This window comes from Emydura macquarii, unplaced genomic scaffold, assembly GCF_026122565.2.
Source record: "Emydura macquarii macquarii isolate MOO-44397 ecotype Brisbane River unplaced genomic scaffold, CSIRO-AGI_Emac_v2 contig_2768, whole genome shotgun sequence".
Lineage (NCBI taxonomy): Eukaryota > Metazoa > Chordata > Testudines > Chelidae > Emydura > Emydura macquarii.
Genome location: NW_027132905.1, coordinates 28,136,894 through 28,154,408, shown reverse-complemented (window position 1 = coordinate 28,154,408; position 17,515 = coordinate 28,136,894). Strand labels below are relative to the sequence as shown.

General features: G+C 44.0%; 1 protein-coding gene across 2 annotated transcripts in view; it reads right to left on the bottom strand.

Annotated features, from left to right (window-relative positions):
- The window catches only part of CTNNA1 (catenin alpha 1), a 200,290-nt gene extending 191,156 nt beyond the window's left edge, over positions 1 to 9,134 (bottom strand). The window contains exon 1 of one of the 2 annotated variants that reach the window (XM_067566787.1): positions 8,945 to 9,134. The gene's annotated coding sequence lies outside the window, so the exon portion shown is untranslated. Of the gene's footprint in view, positions 1 to 8,473; positions 8,566 to 8,944 lie in introns of those variants that run through there. The other variant, XM_067566788.1, reaches the window with a different exon arrangement.
- Positions 9,135 to 17,515: the final 8,381 nt, after the last annotated feature.

The following is a 17,515-nucleotide window of genomic DNA, read 5'->3' as shown; positions in this document are numbered from 1 at the left end:
GTACAATTTCCACTCCCAAACCAGGCTCTGGGCTGCTCATCCTTTCTGGCCAGGAGGCAAACTCTCCTCCTACTCTCCTCCCTGGCCATGCTCTTCCTCTGGTTTCTCCCTGGCTGGTTTATGTGCTCCCTCCTGTTACCTAGCAGCTCTGTGTTCTTGGGGAACCAGGGCGCAAAACCCCAACTCTCTCTCTCTGGCTCACCTGAATTACCCCCCCACCAGCCCATGCTTGAACCAGAAACCAAAGGCTGCTTGAACCAGAAACCAAAGGCATTTCAATATGAAAAGGCAGGGGACACAACTGAAACCCTCCCATCAAGGGTGAGGCAACTCCCCATGCCTCATACAAGAGACACAATTGGAACCCTCCCATCAAAGGTGAGACAACTCCCCACGACACAATTGGAACCCTCCCATCAAGGGTGAGACAACTCCCCATGCCTCATAAGCATCTCAGTTAGCACATGAATGAAGAACAGAAGCCTCATCTACATCGAAGATGGAACACGCACTGAACTCTGGGATTGCTGAAGCACGGAAGCACTGCATTTTGGGAAATCTCTGCTCTCGATGTAACTGAACTCACACCTGTACACACCCAGCTCCGCAGTTATCAGACCATTCTAGTTATTGGTATGCAAAACACTGAAACCTGGTTGCATTGTGAGCCCTCTCTCAAGAAAGGACGCCCTTCCAGGAATGATCAGCTCCTTTTGTCCAGACATTGTTTATCCATAAACAAACCTGGCATCTACAAATTCCCTATCAAAGCTCAAACCTCTGTTCTGATGCTTGGATCCAAACTCTGCATCAGTTCCACTGTAACCTGTCTTCTCTTCCTGACTGATCGTGTTGGGGGCTCTGCCAGACTCAAAGCCCTCCAGACCCTGAACTGACAAGCCTGTTCCTGGGAACCTCTGAACTGCATGGAGTGGTGAGATCAACCCCCTCCTCCTTCCCCCAACACAACTGATCTCTCTCTCTCTCTAGTCCACTTTTGTAATCAAACCTGGGATAGCTTTCTCCAATACCCCAATTGTAATTGTGTAGTATTGTAAGTGTTTGATTGTTTTTCTCTCCTTGTATGGTATTACTATTAGTATCATAAGTTTTATATACCTAGCAATAAAATAACTGTTATAATCAAGCTGGTTGCCACTTTCTCTCTCTCTCTCTCCAAACTTTATGTTCTTCCTTTGTGTCCTTGGTCCCTATCTTGCTCTGTAGCAACGCTTCTCTTACCTAAGCCAAAGATCCCTGGAGTGCCCAAAAATCCTATGGGGTTTGCTCATCAAGGGGGTTATTGCTAGAACAATTGTGGTGTAAAGGGGTATATGAAGGGGACAGCCAGGAAGTGCTACTCTGCCTAGCCTATGGGATCCAGGGGCAAATGAGGGTGCAGCTCAAGTGCTGTTTGACCCAGCCTGATCGATTCCAAGGGGCAATTAAGGGGAGTAGCCAAAAAGGTGCTGTTCTATTCTGCTCTATTCTGGTGTGTTGCACAGGGGCATATAAGGGTAGCCACTGAGAGTGTGGTGTCACCCAGCCTGCTGAGTTCAGGGACATATAAGGGGTCAGCTGAGAGTGCTGATAGCCCGGTCTGCTCAGACGCACTAAGTTGAGCTGAACTGTGTATGTGTGTGTGTGCGTATCTGTGGGGGGTTGTGCTGGAGGAACCCAGCCCTGAAAACCTTAGGTCCTGCAGGATACCTCCATTGGGAGAGGGCTTGTAGCCCTATGAACACACAAGTAACACAAGCAGTACATTAGTAGAATCACACCCCTAGAATCACACCCCTCTTCCAGGAAGGTAACCCTAATAAATGAGCATACCCCAAGGAGAAGGGCAAATCTGGTAACACTCCAGCTAGGGGAACAGCTGTTCCCACTTGCCCCATTAGTCACAGTCCTGGCTTGCTCTAATCAGCACCTTCAGCTGTTGCCCTCTTCCCTACTGTCTGGGGCTCTGCCAGCCCAGCTTGGCTCAGCCCAGGCAGCTGTGCTGGGAGGGGAGGGGGGAGGGAAGGAGTGGCAGAGGCACTGAGGGGCTTATCACCTTCAACTCTGCCAAAGTGCAGGAAAGTTTCCTACAATGAGGGAAGAAACAAAGCAGCTCTGCCGAGAAATCTCTGGCAGAGGACTGGCAGGTACCTCCAGGAAAGTTTCCTAGAGATCTCTCTGGAGGATTCCCATAGTCTCAGTGTGCATTAACACACTTTTCTGCCTCACTGCCTAACTCAACAAGGGAATGGGAAGCACATGCAAACACAGCTACTTTTGTGCATTTCTATCCCTTCAACCAGCTGTATAATGCAACAAAGCAAAGGACAGCTGTACCTCATGTAACCGAGCAGCACTAGCTCAAAAAAACCAAAAAAAACCCCACTTTCTTGAGTTCCCCTCTCCATCCTGCACGCCAGAATTGGAGGGCTGGGACTGGCTCGAAACCTCTTGGGTCAAGAAGCGGTCCTGGTTCCCCATGTCAGCTCGGTCCCCTGCTCCACATCATCCTCCAACTCGACCTCCTCGTCCATGACTTCATCAGGGTTGAGTCTGGTTTCTGCTGTCTCCAGGCCTGCAGAGGTATCCATAGGTCTCTTGGCAATGGAGGTGGGGGTTGCCTCTGAGGATGACTTCCAGCTCCCTTACAGAAGCAGCAGGTCTTTAGCTCTGCGCCAGAGTGACAGTTTCACTCCCTAGCCTTTTGGTAACCTTGCCACAGCTCCTTGAATTTCGCACGGCACTGAAACGTATCCCATTCATAGCCCTTCTCTGCCATTAAATGAGAAATTTGACCCATACATATCAAAGTTCCTTCGGCTAAGCAGAGCAGGGACTACACAGCCTCCATTCCCCAAATGCCAATCAAATCCAGAAGCTCCAGCGTGCTCCAAGTGGGAGAGTGTTTGATGCATGGAATCGCCATGGTCAGCAAGGAAGATAGAAAGTGAGCGCTCCACGCCGACCAAGCAGAAGGTAGAATTTCAAAAATTCCCAGGACTTTAAAGGGGGTGGGGCAAATGGTGACAAGGCAGCAGAGTTCAAACTGATGGCCAGAGCGGTCAGAATGGGCATTGTGGGACACATCCTGAAGGCCATTTACCACAACATAAACAAGCTCAGTGTATACACTGACACTTCGTTGCTAAAAAGGTTTGGTGCAAATAGACCTATGCCTCTCATCGAGGTGGTTTTATTTTATCACATAATCAGGGGATTTGGGTTGGCAGGAGGGTACAGTGTATGCACCACCACTGTTTTGGCACAAAAAGCTGACTTTGGCCAACAAAAGTCTCTATTGTAGACCAGACCTGAGTAGCAAAGGTGAATAAAAGTCAACATACTTAGCAGAAATGGAAACTCTCCCCCACCACCACCACCCACACACTACCCCTACAGACTATGCCTTCCTTCTTAAACAAGTCTCTATGTTAGTCTGGAGAGTGTCATTGTTACCAACACAAGTACCCTTGCTGGATGGGAGAACCCAACCCTGCAGCTAGGCCTGCTGAGTGTCTTACTTTGCTCTCACCCAATAATTTGGGTCACTGGCCAGAGAGGGGAGCAGCAGCAGCTCCTCATTTCTAGACTGCCAGCTATTGGGCTTATCCACTGAGGGATCCATTCAGCAGGACTGAGAATACATACATACACACTTTCATTGTTGCATTACCTACCACATCTTCAACCTAGACCTGGAGTGAGCAGAGTTAGGGCCCCAGCCTCCCTAAGAACAGTAACAGCACAGGAGAGGCCAGCTCTGAAGCACACTTTCTCTACATCCTAGCCAGTCACTATTCAGAGCTATTCCATATTAAATTAGAAGAATTCAAGGCAGGAAGCCTCTAGCACAATAGGCCTGGTACTTCTTCCCCATAATGCAATACAAATTAATAAGTGGCACAGCAGAAGACAAGATACCAGGGAGAGACAATAAGGCCAAGGAATGAGGAGACAATGTTTTCCCTATGTCTTTAGAATGCTTTAAAGCCCCAGAGGCTCTGGGTATTTCTATAGTACAAAGCTATACAAAGACCAAAAATAAGAGCTTGTCCACACTGGGAAGTTTTCCCATCATGAATCCCCATCTGGGATTATGTCACTTAAAAAGTGGTATAAACTAAACCAGAAAAAGGCACTCAGTCCAAAATAAGAGCATCCACATGGAGACAAATACCAGCATATTTATACCCGTAAGTAGACAAGGCCTTAAAAAATCCCACACAAGCCCTCCGCATAAAGCAACCCAGAATTATTGAATTCCTCACCAAGAGAAAGCTTTATAGAAGATCTAGAACAGGGGTGGCCAACCAGTCAGAGACGAAGAGCCGCAAAGAGCCACATTTACCTTTTCAGTTTCCCCTTGTCTCTTACCCTCAGCAGAAAATTCCCCCTGATCTGTCAATTTTGGCAGCACTTGTCAATTTCACTTGTCAGTTTCCCCTCCTCTCTTACTCTCCACAGAAAAGCTTGAAGCTTGTCAATTTCAAAGAGCCCTAAAGAGCAAAGAGGGCATTTGTATGACCAAAGAGCTGCATGGAGCCATGGGTTGGCCACCCCTGAGCTAGAACTACAAGTCAAATACCGACTCAATTTTTGTCATCTGTCTGATTTCCTCTAAATACATCTGGTTCCCACCCACACTCTTTACCTCACTTTGGCAAATCAAGGGAGCCAAATTTAAGTTGAGAAAAAGTCTACTGGGGGGAATGACAAGGTCACAGGCACATGTAAGTAGGAAAGCCTTTCCTACTTTATCAGTACTGCATGCAATACAGAAGTCCGTTTACTCTTTACCTCATTCCTTCTTTTTGAAGGCTAGTCATGACAGACAAATTCTTCTGTCATTGTCTTCACTAAATTCCCTGTTCATTCTGGAACGAGACTGATGTAGCCTCATTTTCCAACCAAAAAGACTCCAATCTGCAGATGAATTTGAAATTTTGGTTTTTTTATTCTTCATCTGTTTACCTTTCCATAAGTCTTTGATCCTGAGCTCTACTTTTCCCACTGCCTTATGAGACAACTGATTCTCAAAAGCTTGCCTCCATTTAGTTTGGTTCCTCCAGTAATAGTTATTGGGATAAAAAAAGCCACGCACAGAATTGTAATTTTGTACCACTGGATAAGATAATTACTACCTTTAAAGCTGTACTATCAAACACTTGCAATTTTTCTCCAAAGCTGGAAACAAAGTCTTGAGAAACCAAACCTGGAACTGTAAATCCATTGAGTGGAGCTACTCCAAACTAGCTATAACATTAAATTAATATACACGCCCAGTGTAGTGAGTGTTTCAAAGTTAAGTATGCAACTTGTTCTTTTAAATTACCCTGGCTGGTATATAACTACATGCAACATTAGCATAAGGCTGTGATAAAGAAACTGGAAGTAATAAACTCATACCAAACTTCTACATGACAGGAGTACACTTTGGAATAAATAGTCCAGGCATTTAAAAAACAATATTCAGAATAAGAAAATGTTAACAATTCCAGAAAATAATAATTCTAGGAAACTGGGTATTTCCATCACTGCTGAGCCACTCAAAAAGTGCTGAAAAGTAACAGCGCTTGTCTACATAGGAAAATTTTTACCAGCTATACCTGTATAATCTACCATGTGGACATTTATTCTGGAATAAAACTGGCTATTTTCAGTTTAGCTTAAACTCCTTGCACATCAACATAAAATAGACCATACCAGAAAGTATGCCCACATGGGAAGCTGCACCAGTATGAACTCACAACTTATACTAATATAAGCTAACTCTCTTGTGTTGACAAGCCCTTGAGCAAATACATTTTCAAGTTCAGCGGAATAAGCATTTGGGGATTTCCAAGAAAGGCATTGTGCTACAAGAAAGCAGAGCATACCAAACATTCATTGGATCTATGTTCCAGTTTCCTCTTCATATTCTAAATTTTAGATGAACATCACAGTAAGTATTCCACCTGTCATATTCTATTTGGGGGCCAGTTACCCCAATTTAACATCCAACATTGTTTTACTGATGATATAGCAAGTATTTTCACAGCATTTTATGGTCACTTATGTCCTCACCCCAAGCTTACCTTAATATCTATGGATTACTTTACTTTCACCACAGAAGGTAAGTAAAATGTCCAACTAATTCCTTGCATGAGAAAGAAATTTAAGTAGCCACCACTGTTCAGGATCCAATTTCAATTCATGTTAAAATTCTACTTAAATATATTTCCAGTTTCAACATTGCCATTGTTGATTCTTTGGTCAGATGAATTTCTCAATGAATTGCAAGGGACACAAGTAGTTGAGCTACAGAAGACTTTTCTAAATCTGTTATATCCTCCAATTAATTTTATTAGGCCTATGGAACTCCTCTGAATGAAGAAACGTAACTATACGAATTTCTTGCCATTACCCATGTTAAACAGCATCAGATTTCATAGGAAGAAGAAACCAAAGTGGAGATACTAATTAACTTGTTGACTTTCTGGGCCTCCAGAAGCTTACAAATTGTTTTACATTCAATATTAAAATAATTTTCTTGAATATTTCAGTGAGTAGTATGAGGATAAGAGTTCTAATCCCAACTCTGCCCACTTTACATAAACATCTGTTCTGCTTCAGATTCATGTTAGAACTGGTTGAAAAATAAAATTATTTTCATAAAAAATTGTTCACTTCTGAGGTGTTCAAAACTGACCTTTTTAACTAAAAATATTTTTTGTTTACTGAAAACCCAGTTTTGGTAAACAAGAGTTTTTAATAGCATTATATGGGGGAGAGAGGGTGTTTGGTTTTGGCTGGTTTTTTTTTTTTTTTTTTTTGTTTTATTTGTATTTTTCAAAGAAAAAAAGACAGTGATTCTTGTTAAGAACAGTTATGTAAAGGGTTTCATTTTCAAAAGGCCTTTTTTTAAAAAAAAACTTTGTTCAGAGAGATAACCAGTTCATTATTATATATATTTACATTACGCTAGCACCTAGAGATCAGCCAAATCAAGGGCCTATTGTGCTAGACATTGTACCGACACAGTAAACAATAAGGAGAATGACATAATCAAGCCTTTGGTCTATCTTTGCACCCACATCTTGAATGGGCTTGTGGGGAGTCAGGTTGCAAGCATCAACGCCAGACACAAAACTAACGCAGTGGTCAAGTGATAGATAAGGATTTTGGCAGCTAGTGGATCATGGGAGTAGCTGACATGGGGCTACTGACTAGAAATAAAAGTGTTCACAGGGATCAGTTATCAGCTTTGCAGACATTGCATAAATAGCTTTGGGAGAGATATCTTGTAGGAGGTTCCCTACACTCTATATCCACCCAGAACTTGTTCTGTAACTTTAATATACTAATAAGTATACTACCAGAGTTCTCATGTGTCTTACTACTGCTGTAAATCAGAGGTAGACTACATAAAACAGCCTTAAAAATAAAGCTATTCATGCCTAAAGTGCAAAACAATCCAGTGATGCAGTCACTCTCCTTGACATAATAAAGTGAGTTTCAGGCTCTTGTTAGGTGCCACTTGCTCTCATTCCTTACAGTGAACAAAATACAGAAACACCACCTCACAGTTACAACAGAGCAATGCGTCAATTTTGGCACAAGGCCTAAATGACGATTAAGCTACTGGATTAATGGAAGCACTGTGTTTGTCTGGCAGACTACAGATCTAATATTACTCATTCCATCCACACATCTTCAACTACAAAAAAAATCCCACTAGACAGAGTCCTCCATAGATAATGAAAGAAAATGCCAACACATTCCCTTTAAAACGGCTGTTCTTGAGAGCTAAGCACATAGAGCCCAGTTCAGCCCTCTTATTAGCTAGCATAATTTCCATCAATAGAGGTATGGACCAAATACAGATGTGGTGTAGAGTGGAAGTGGATTACTGGGCCAATTGTCACCCCACGTTAAAAAAAAAAAAAAAAAATCAGGGATTACTTATGTATTAACAGACTGTTTTCTGTACACCAAGAGTTTAAAGGAATACCACCAGTTTATTAAAAAAAGGCCAAAGTTACACTTGTTTGAAAACTTTTTCCATACTAATGTTACCTGTAATATCAAACATCACTGAAAGATTAAGGAAAGTATATTTCTATTTTGTCCTCTTGTGTTTTGACAACACTTCACAGAAATCAGTTGGGACAGGTCTTTCGTGCTACCATGGGTGGGCATGAAATACAGAGAGAAATAAACATGTTGGTAAAACAAAGGGAAGGTGGGTGGAGGAACCTCTTTTACTGGACCAACTGCTGTTAGCTGTGAGACAAGACCAGAGCTCTGGGTAGCTCGAAGCTTCTTTCTTTAAGAGCTATCCCCCCTCACCAGCCTGTCTCACTCACACCAAGGGCCAACACGGCTACCTCTGCCTAAAGCCAAGCCAGCGGCTAGAGTTCGGGGGCAGCGTGCACGCCCGACGCAGTTGGGGCCCGCGGCAGAAGGGGCTGACTGCGCAGGACGTTTTGCTCACCCTGCCCCCGGCCGGCACTAGCTCCGCTCAGCGCTTCACACCAGTCCCTCGGGGCTCAGCGCCCGTGGCTGGGGCGGCGGCCCACTGTAGAGTTTCAAGCCCTGGCCAGCGCTGACGGGGGCCGGGGAGCAGAGTCAGTCCCCCGCTGGGCTGGGGGCGCAGCCCCCTCCCGCCCCCCCAACCTCGGGAGACGGCCCCAGTGAGCCGCTGTAGGGGCGCCTTCGCGCCAGGCCGGCTGCAGCGCCGGGTCCCGCCCCGGGCGGGGCTGAGGAGCGCAGCTCGGCTCCCGCGGAGGAAGAGGCCCTGCTGGAGCACTGCGGCCCGGCTCGGGATCAGGGGGAGGCCGCTGCACCGTAAGGCGCTCCAGGGCCTAGCGGGACGGGTGGGTGCGGGGCTCCGCGGGCCCCCTGGCGGTAGAAGGAAAAGTTTCCAACTCAGCGGAGGCGAGAGGGTCCCGGGCCGCGAAGTTACCTGCGTGTCCCGGACTGGGAGGAGGCGCCGCTGAATCCTGGGCCCAGACTCACCGCTCCGGCTGCTTTGTCTCTGCGCCGCGCCCGTCCTGAGTCCGACTGAGGGAAGGAAATGGGCTCTTCCGGGCACCTCCCCCTGCGGCCCTGCCGGCTCTTCCGGGCACCTCCCCCTGCGGCCTCGCCGGCTCTTCCTGGGACCGCCCGCTCCGCGCAGGTGAGAGGCTGGGGGATTGGAAGCTCTGCCCACGCGGCGGGCGGAGTGGTCGGTGCAGGAACAGCCCGGTGGGGTGTGAGTCAGAGTTTCAGGTGAGACTGAGGGACGTGCCTGGGCTTTCTTGGGTCGCTAGCCTGAGGCAAGACGAGATCCCGGCCAGGGGGCAGAGACTCGAGAGCCGGGATGTTGGGCGGGGCGAGATGGGGGGCAGAGGGCCGGAGGAATGAGGTGATACGGGGGCAGAGAAGTGGGGTTTCCGACACCGTAATGAGGGGTAAAGGGCCAGAGGGATGGAGTGTCAGGTGGGGCAGAGGGCCGGGGGGTGTCGGCCGGGGGGAGTTGGGCGGGGTGAGTGGGAGGGGGGCAGATGGCTGGGGGGGTGTCAAGTGGGGGGAGCCGGAGGATGTCAGGCGGGGTGAGTTGGGGAAGCCGGGGGCAGGGGGGGTCAGAAAGGGTGAAACTGAAGCGGCAAAGAGCCCAGGAGGTGGGATGTCAGGCGAGGTGAGATGAAGGAACAGAGGCCCTGGCCCTGGGGCACAGGGGAGTGGAACTGTTAACAGCATCTGCCCGAGAGGGTGCATCATGATGTCTGGCTGCAGCGGGATGGGGCAAAGGAGGTAGAATGAGGCCGAAGGGAGACAGGGGCCTGACCCAAGACTCAGTGTTCAAGTCTGGATGTCAAATCCCAAGGCATTCAGGGTAGATGTTGGATCTGGGATTTGGTTTAGCCTTTCATAGACTGATGCCTAGTCATGAAGTTGGGATCTAATCTGGATTCAGATTTCAATGAAAGTGTTTGGATCTGGAGTATCAATTTGGCTCATTCCAGGCAAGACAAGGGAGGAGAAATTCAAATCTGGATACAGGTCCAAATTCCAATCTGCTGTCTAAAGTTTGGAGTGTTTGGTTCAGGCCCAAAACCCACTATCCCATATATTATATCATAATATAAGAGGGAAAGTCCTCTCCTGGATCAGTAACTGGTTAAAAGGTAAGAAATAAAGGGTAGGAATAAATGGTCAGTTTTCAGAATGGGGAGAGGTAAATAGTGGTGTCCCCCAACAGTCTGTACTGGGACCAATACTATTCAACATATTCATAAATGATCTGGGAAAAGGGGTAAACAGTGAGGTGGCAAAATTTGCAGATGATACAAAACCACTCAAGATGGTTAAATCCAAAGCAAACTGTGAAGAGTTACAAAGGGATCTCACAAAACTGGGTGACTGGGCAACAAAATGGCAGATGAAATTCAATATTGATAAATGCAAAGTAATGCACATTGGAAAACCTAATCCTAACTATACATATAAAATGATGGGGTCCAAATTAGCTATTATCACTCAAGAAAAAGATCTTGGAGTCATGGTGGATCGTTCTCTGAAAACATCCACTCAATGTGCAGCGGCAGTCAAAAAAAGCTAATGGAATGTTGGGAATCATTAGGAAAGGGATAGATAATAAGACAGAAAATATCATATTTGCCTCTATATAAATTGTTGGTACACCCACATCTTGAATACTGCATGTAGATCTGGTCACCCTATCTCAAAGGAGTTATATTGGAATTGGAAAAGGTACAGAAAAGAGAAACAAACATGGTTAGGGGTATGGAACAGCTGCCAGATGAGGAGAGATTATAAATCTGGGACTTTTCAGCTTGGAAAGGGATGACTAAGGGGGGATATGATAGAGATCTATAAATTCATGACTGGTGTGGAGAAAGTAAATAAGGTGTTATTTACTCCTCATAACACAAGAACTAGAGTCACCAAATGAAATTAATAGGCAGCAGGTTTAAAACAAACAAAAGGAAGTACTTCTTCACATGATGCACAGTCAACCTGTGGAACTTTTTGCCAAAGGATGTTGTGAAGGCCGAGACTACAACGGGGTTCAAAAAAACTAGATAAGTTTGTGGAGGATAGGTCCATCAATAGCTTTTAGCTAGGATGGTCAGGAATGCAAAACCATGCTGTGAAGTGTCCCTATCCTCTATTTGCCAGAAGCTGGGAATGGGTGACGGGATGGATCACTTGATCATTACCTGTTCTGTTCATTCCCTCTGAAGCACCTGGCATTGGCCACTGTGGGAAGACAGGATACTGAGCTAGATGGACCATTGGTCTGACCCAGTACGGCCGTTCTTATATACTACAGTGATGGGCATTGCTTAGATAGATAAATTTATACATACCACTTGCACTCCTCAAACACTTTTTCTGAACCAGGATCACTGGAGGTTAATCAAACCTATATACATTTCACTACTGAACGATCTGGTTATACTGTTGTTCATTCTCTGCATCTTCATATGGGTGAAGAAAACTCAAGGGCTTCATTTCACTTTCTCAGCAAAGGCATGTATAAAAGAATGATCTGTTTTGAATGGAGTCACCTAAACTTCTGTTCCTGTTTTGGTTGCTGTGGTTTACACCACACCCCCTGGAGTTTCACATTTAAATAAAGCTAAACTCAGTCAAAATCAGTCTTACTGTACCTGCTTCCGTATCAGCACAGGGTAAAAGGGTGCCTTTCTCACGTATTATCTGGTTTCAGAGGTTTTTTGGTTCAGGCCCACCTCTAATTCTGAGTGAACCTGATCCCAGTTTCCCGAAAACTTGGGCCAATTTAAGATTTCACCTCAAATACATGGGAAACTTGCTCTTTTGCCCAGTGCTGATATGAAAGCAAGTACAGTAAGACTGGTTTTGACTAACTGTCTTTCTTTAAATGTAAAACCCCAGAGAGAGGGATGCGAAACCACAGAAACCAAAACCGGAAAAGAGGTTTTGGTGAACTTCACAGATGTAGAATGTCTTTAGAATGGTTCAGACCAACCTGGGATCACAGTCAGGTGTTCAGAATCCACACTGGGATTTTTGGATTTGGGCATTTCTCCACTTAAATGGTTTCTGAACCTTAGTGAATCTTTTGACAAACATGGGCAGAGCTTTGAACTTGTCATGGAGCCTGATACCAGGCATGATTTGTGTTTCAAGTTCCATAACAAAAGTTTGGTGTGTCCTTAGTTCTTATGGTCTAGGATAAAGCAGAAGGCAGTGAGTGGTGGTTTTACATATATATATATATATATATATATATATATATATATAAAATCTTTTCACTGAAATTTAAAAAACAAATGTCCTAAACTTTTCTATTCCTCTCAAGTTTTGTTAATTGCTTTTTTCCTTTACAAAATCTAAATGATATATGTTAATATTTTGATAGCGTTGCTTTAAAAAAAAGTTTGCTGTTTTCATGCAAATATCTTAAATAAGGAAAATACTGGAAATCTGTGTCATGAAAGAGCTGTCAAGCTGTGATAATGCAAACAAGGAAGATTTCCAAAAATGATGCATTCTATTTAAAATGTTTCATTGAATCACATACAGCAAGAGCCTTCATCAGAAAAGAAAAGACTTTTAAGAACTGACTTAAAGTTAATCTACTTGGGTAGCATTGGCAGGTTTGCATATGAGAAGAGTTCTTTAAATAGCCTTTTTTTCCAAAGTTTTTCATGAAGTATCAGTGAGTCTGCTGTGTGGGAAATTGACCCTTTCTATGCCATATTCAATTATTTTTTTAATTATTTTTTGTAGTGCACTTTGAGATGGCTTTTGATATGGAAGTTTCTATAAAAATTATGATTGCATTGTAATAGTGACTGAATTAAATTGTTTCGTATCTCAAACATGTCAGACTGAGTCATCTGAATCTACTTGCCATTTCTATTGTCTGGCTGACGTCAATCAAAATAACAGAAACACCTCTCAAGAAGAGTATAGATGTGCCCTGTGTGATTTAGCTGGAGGCCCCAAAGCATTTCTCATCCAGATGGCTGGAAGCCATGCTGTGTGGCCAGGGACCATCACAGAGGAGGCACTTATCCATGCTCTGCAAGGATGAAGGTAGATTTCCCCTTAGATCATGGGTCTCCTGATATTAACAAGTCCGTGGCCCTGGAAGAGAAAATGCACCAGGAAGAGATTTCAGATTTTTCCCCCTTTAATGGGTTTAACCCAGAGAGGGGGAGCATTTAGTCCCAGGACAGAGAAAGGAGCATAGTACCATCATTTCAGAGTTCTTAGAGAAAATAGACCCTATGCACAAAGGGACTATCCTGTTGCTATTTGTCAGTTTGAGTTTTTCCATTGAAGTCAGTGGGAAGAAGATCAGTTCCTAAATCCATAACTGTAATCTTGGGTTAAAATAGCATGACCTGTTCATTGTCAGTCCTCTTAACAAACAGGCTCTTTAACAGACAGACTTTTAAGGGCTTTGGGCATTCAGCTTGCACCAAACCATTAATATTTTCAATGTCATCTGCACCGGGGAATCCAATCACTTATTTTTGATTTGTAACATAATAAAATTCAGTCTACACTTCAATAGCTTGCTCTCTTTCATTAATTCTTTTAAAATAATGTCTTGGCCTCCTGTGGTGGCTTCCGCATTCAGCACTTATCTCACATGCTTTTGGAACAAAATGCTGGATAGAAATCAGCACAACATTGTAGGCAACAATCCCTTTTAGCCGACTAAGAGTAGAAGATTAAGTGGCGGTTCTGTTGGTTCATGTATCACAAACTTAAAGATACAACAATCAAGCAAAAGATATAAAAATAAAGTCACTTGAGGTACTAGATTGGCATTTTTCTCCTGATTAACAGTTCTCCCTGGATTAGGATAACAGGGAACTCTATCAATCTGAACAAAACAAAAGGTGTTTATCAAACAAAAGGACCATAACAATAGCAGAAACTCCCAGAAGAGAAATCATTAACAGTGAAACATTAACTTGAAATCTAGTCAAGTCTTAAAAAAAAACAAAAACTAGTTAAAAGTTGTCTTAACATGGTACACTTGGCTGAGACTTCCCACTGCCAAGACGTGTGGTTTTGTAATAACATTTTCCTTTTTCTCCTTTCTTCTTTTTGCTATATGAAAAATACCCAGAAACAGGGATAATTGAGTATTACATAATGGAAATTTAAGTTGACCATACACAAAGGGAGGTCAAAAGCACAAACAAAAATTCTTTCATTCTCCAGCCTCTTTCAGTTACAGTAATTGTAGGTGTTATAACAGTAAGTAGAACATTTCTACACCAAAGTGGATTTTTAACTTCTATTACAGTAGAGTCCCAAATGTGCTGGGCATTTGACTGACATGCCTACCCTGAAGACTTTACAATAAAAAAAAAATGAGGGAGGAAAGGGGTACAACATACAGTTAAAGTGGTCAGGGGCATGGTAAGCACCCATTAGTTGAATTTATTAAATATACATTTGATCTTTTATGTACAACATAAATGTTTTCATTTTGTTGTCTGGTGAAGGAACTCTGTTAAATTAAGGGAGAGGAATGGTGGGAACGGTTGGATTGAGAGAGGCGAATGGAAGAAGGAATCAGAGAGGGGCACAGAAAGGAGAGAGGGAAAGAAAGAGTGAGGGAGAGTAGCATAATGAGCAACATGAAGAGTGTGGTTGGGCAGTTGCTGAGTTACAGCAGTGTGGGAGGGGTAGGATGGAAATCAGCTAATGGCAAGACAGCTCTGGGGAGAGGAGGAGGGGAATCCAGAATCCAAGTTTCAGAGGTGAATAAGTGATGATGGCAAGAAGCACTCCCATGATCATGCTGTTGCTCTGCACAGGCTTGTTCCTTTGCATGATGTTAGGGTTTCTCTAATGTACCATGGGCTGTAATAACTGTAATGGGACAATACATTCTGCCAAGGAGTTGCATCACACAGGGGAGTCCTCTAAGCTCCCTTTTCCTTGCTATATCAACAAGCGGGGTGGTGAATGGAGTAAAAATCTCTAGGTTGGGGGTGTCTCCTGCTGGGGAGAGGGATTACACTAGAATGGAGTGATCCTCCAAAAGCATCTTGGCTTTAGGGTCTGATGATGTCAGTGCTGGTGACAGAGTGGCCACATCTGAGAGTCTGGTCCATGCTGTGCGAGCTCATAATACCTGTGGATGTCTGAGCGCCTCACAAGCATCAATGAATTTATCTTCAAAATACCCGTGTAGGTAGGGAAGTATGAACATTCCCATTTTGCAGAGAGGGAACTGACATACATACAGTTGTAAATAATTTGCCAATGGTCACAAAGAGAGTCTCTCTGTGACAGAGCCAGGAAGAGAATGCCGAGGTCCTGAATCTCAATCCCATGCCTCAATCACAAGAACGTTCTTCCTCTTGATGATACTTGCTGATCCAAAAACAAAAATGCCTGGTTAGCCCTCACTCCCCACCCCCAAAGAAAGATAGCTTACTAGAAGTAAGCCATAGTACAAACTCAAGGAAACAGCTGGATACTGACCCGAACAGACTGCATCCTCCTCAGCTGCTGAACATTCCCAGGGAAAAAGTTACACAGATGCCCAGATGTGATCTATAGTGCTAATTCAACAGCAAGTGCAGGAGGTAATAGCATCCACCTCAGCTTCCTTCAGCATATTCATCCTGAAGGAAACAGACAGAAACCAAACGAGGACAAATTTTATCATGCCATCCCAAAGGACACGGGGGTGAGCCTTAGTGCTGCTTTACCAACTACTGAAGAGTGTAGCTGGAGCAGTTAGCATTCACCTCAGGTTCACACAGCTTTAGTATAATGAATCATCATAGCCACAGAGAAGGGAAGATTTTAAAAAACTACCTGAGGCAATGCATAGCAAAAGCCTAAGAATATTACTTCATGAGTTGCTGGCTTCCATACACTGCAGCTACTCGACCTTTTAATTAATAAGTTTTTCCATTTCTGTGGCACCTTCTATCTGGAAAGATCCAAAGAGCTTCATGGCCTAAGGGCATGCAGCACGATTGAAGTGAAGCCACCAAAGGAGAGGGACACAGCAGCCAATTGTAAGAAGAGGAAATTTTGGCTAAGGACACAGAGAAAACCTCTAACTTTTACATCAAGTACCAAGGGAACTTGGGACATTTAATGTCCATATGGAGCAGGCAGGATGGTTTTGGTTTTCAGGGTGTCATCTAAAGAACAAACTTCACGGCACAGGATTATTTGTTTACTTCAGGATGAGTCAATACAACACTGATAGAATGTGAACTTGAGATACCAGAAAATGTAAGAATCCCAAACCAGTGCCATACAACAATTCATCGCCTCATGAAAGCTTGTCTCCTTCTTAAAATATGATCCATGTCCAACTACTAGTTGCTAGGAGGCAGAAGTCAGTGGAAGAAATAGCATCCATGTTGGATCCATATGACCTATGTCCTTCCACATAAAGTTCCTGACTCCAAGTTCATTTACACTCCATAAGTATGTTCCATGGAACTCCATCAGTAGAGTTGCACAGAAGCTAAGCGAGAGTTGAAGCTAGCCCGAAGCATTCAATGAAGCAATGCAGAATCATACATGGAAATTGATATTCTTTCCCAACGCGCCATGTGGAAGTGATCTGCCAAGTGACCCCACAAGAGAGTAAGGACAAATGCTGAATCAGCATGAATCCCTTCACTCCTACATTAAAAGGTTAAATCCCTAAAACAGTCAGATTGTTCTGTTCTTCTGTCTTTTGATAATCTGTCTTTTGTCAGGGGGGTGGGTCTGCAAATGAGTTTGGTTTGATCCAGGATTATACTGAGGGGAACTGAAATGAATCTCAGCCACAGATTTAGTCTCTCATTAAGCACTTCGCTGGAAACGCTCAAAAAACTTGGATGCAAAGAGGCTTCAGAGGAATGTAAAGATTCTCTTGTTTTCTGTGCCTCTTTTCTTTTTCCGCCTCTTAAAAGAGACACATGGGTTTTGCCATTGCTAGTCGTAAACTTTCATTGCTTCTCTAGGAGAAATTTCAAGCAAATCAGACTAGTGCTCTCTCTTTATGTCTCCTACTGCTTTCTGCCTCTCAGTTCTATTTAATTCAATTCTAATCTCCTCTTTTCTAACACACACCTTGCTACTGTATCACCCATTGAAGAATATTAATGACATGCCTCTGTAATGCAAATATAGCTGCATCTTGTTCACTGTGAGGCAGATCTTTCATTTAGTGTCCAGGCTAAGTAGGCCTGTTGGGGGCTGGGAAAATGAACTGAGGGAAGGAGTACTTCCACCCACCCAGGCTTCAGAATTCTGTAGCTGTAAAGCCCTAACATGTCCCCTCCGTGGGGAAAGTCAGGAGGATACACAGACTAGCAGATCTTCTCGTCCCATTACATCCCCAACTGCTAAAAATGTGGACTCATAGGGAGCTTCTAAAGAGCTGGGTGTGTGCACCTGCCCTCCACATCCGCCTAATCTTATCTTTCTTTGCACTTCTTCAGGAGCTCTGTGTAGCTCAAAAGCTTGTCTCTTTCTGTTAGGGCTCCCCTGTCCT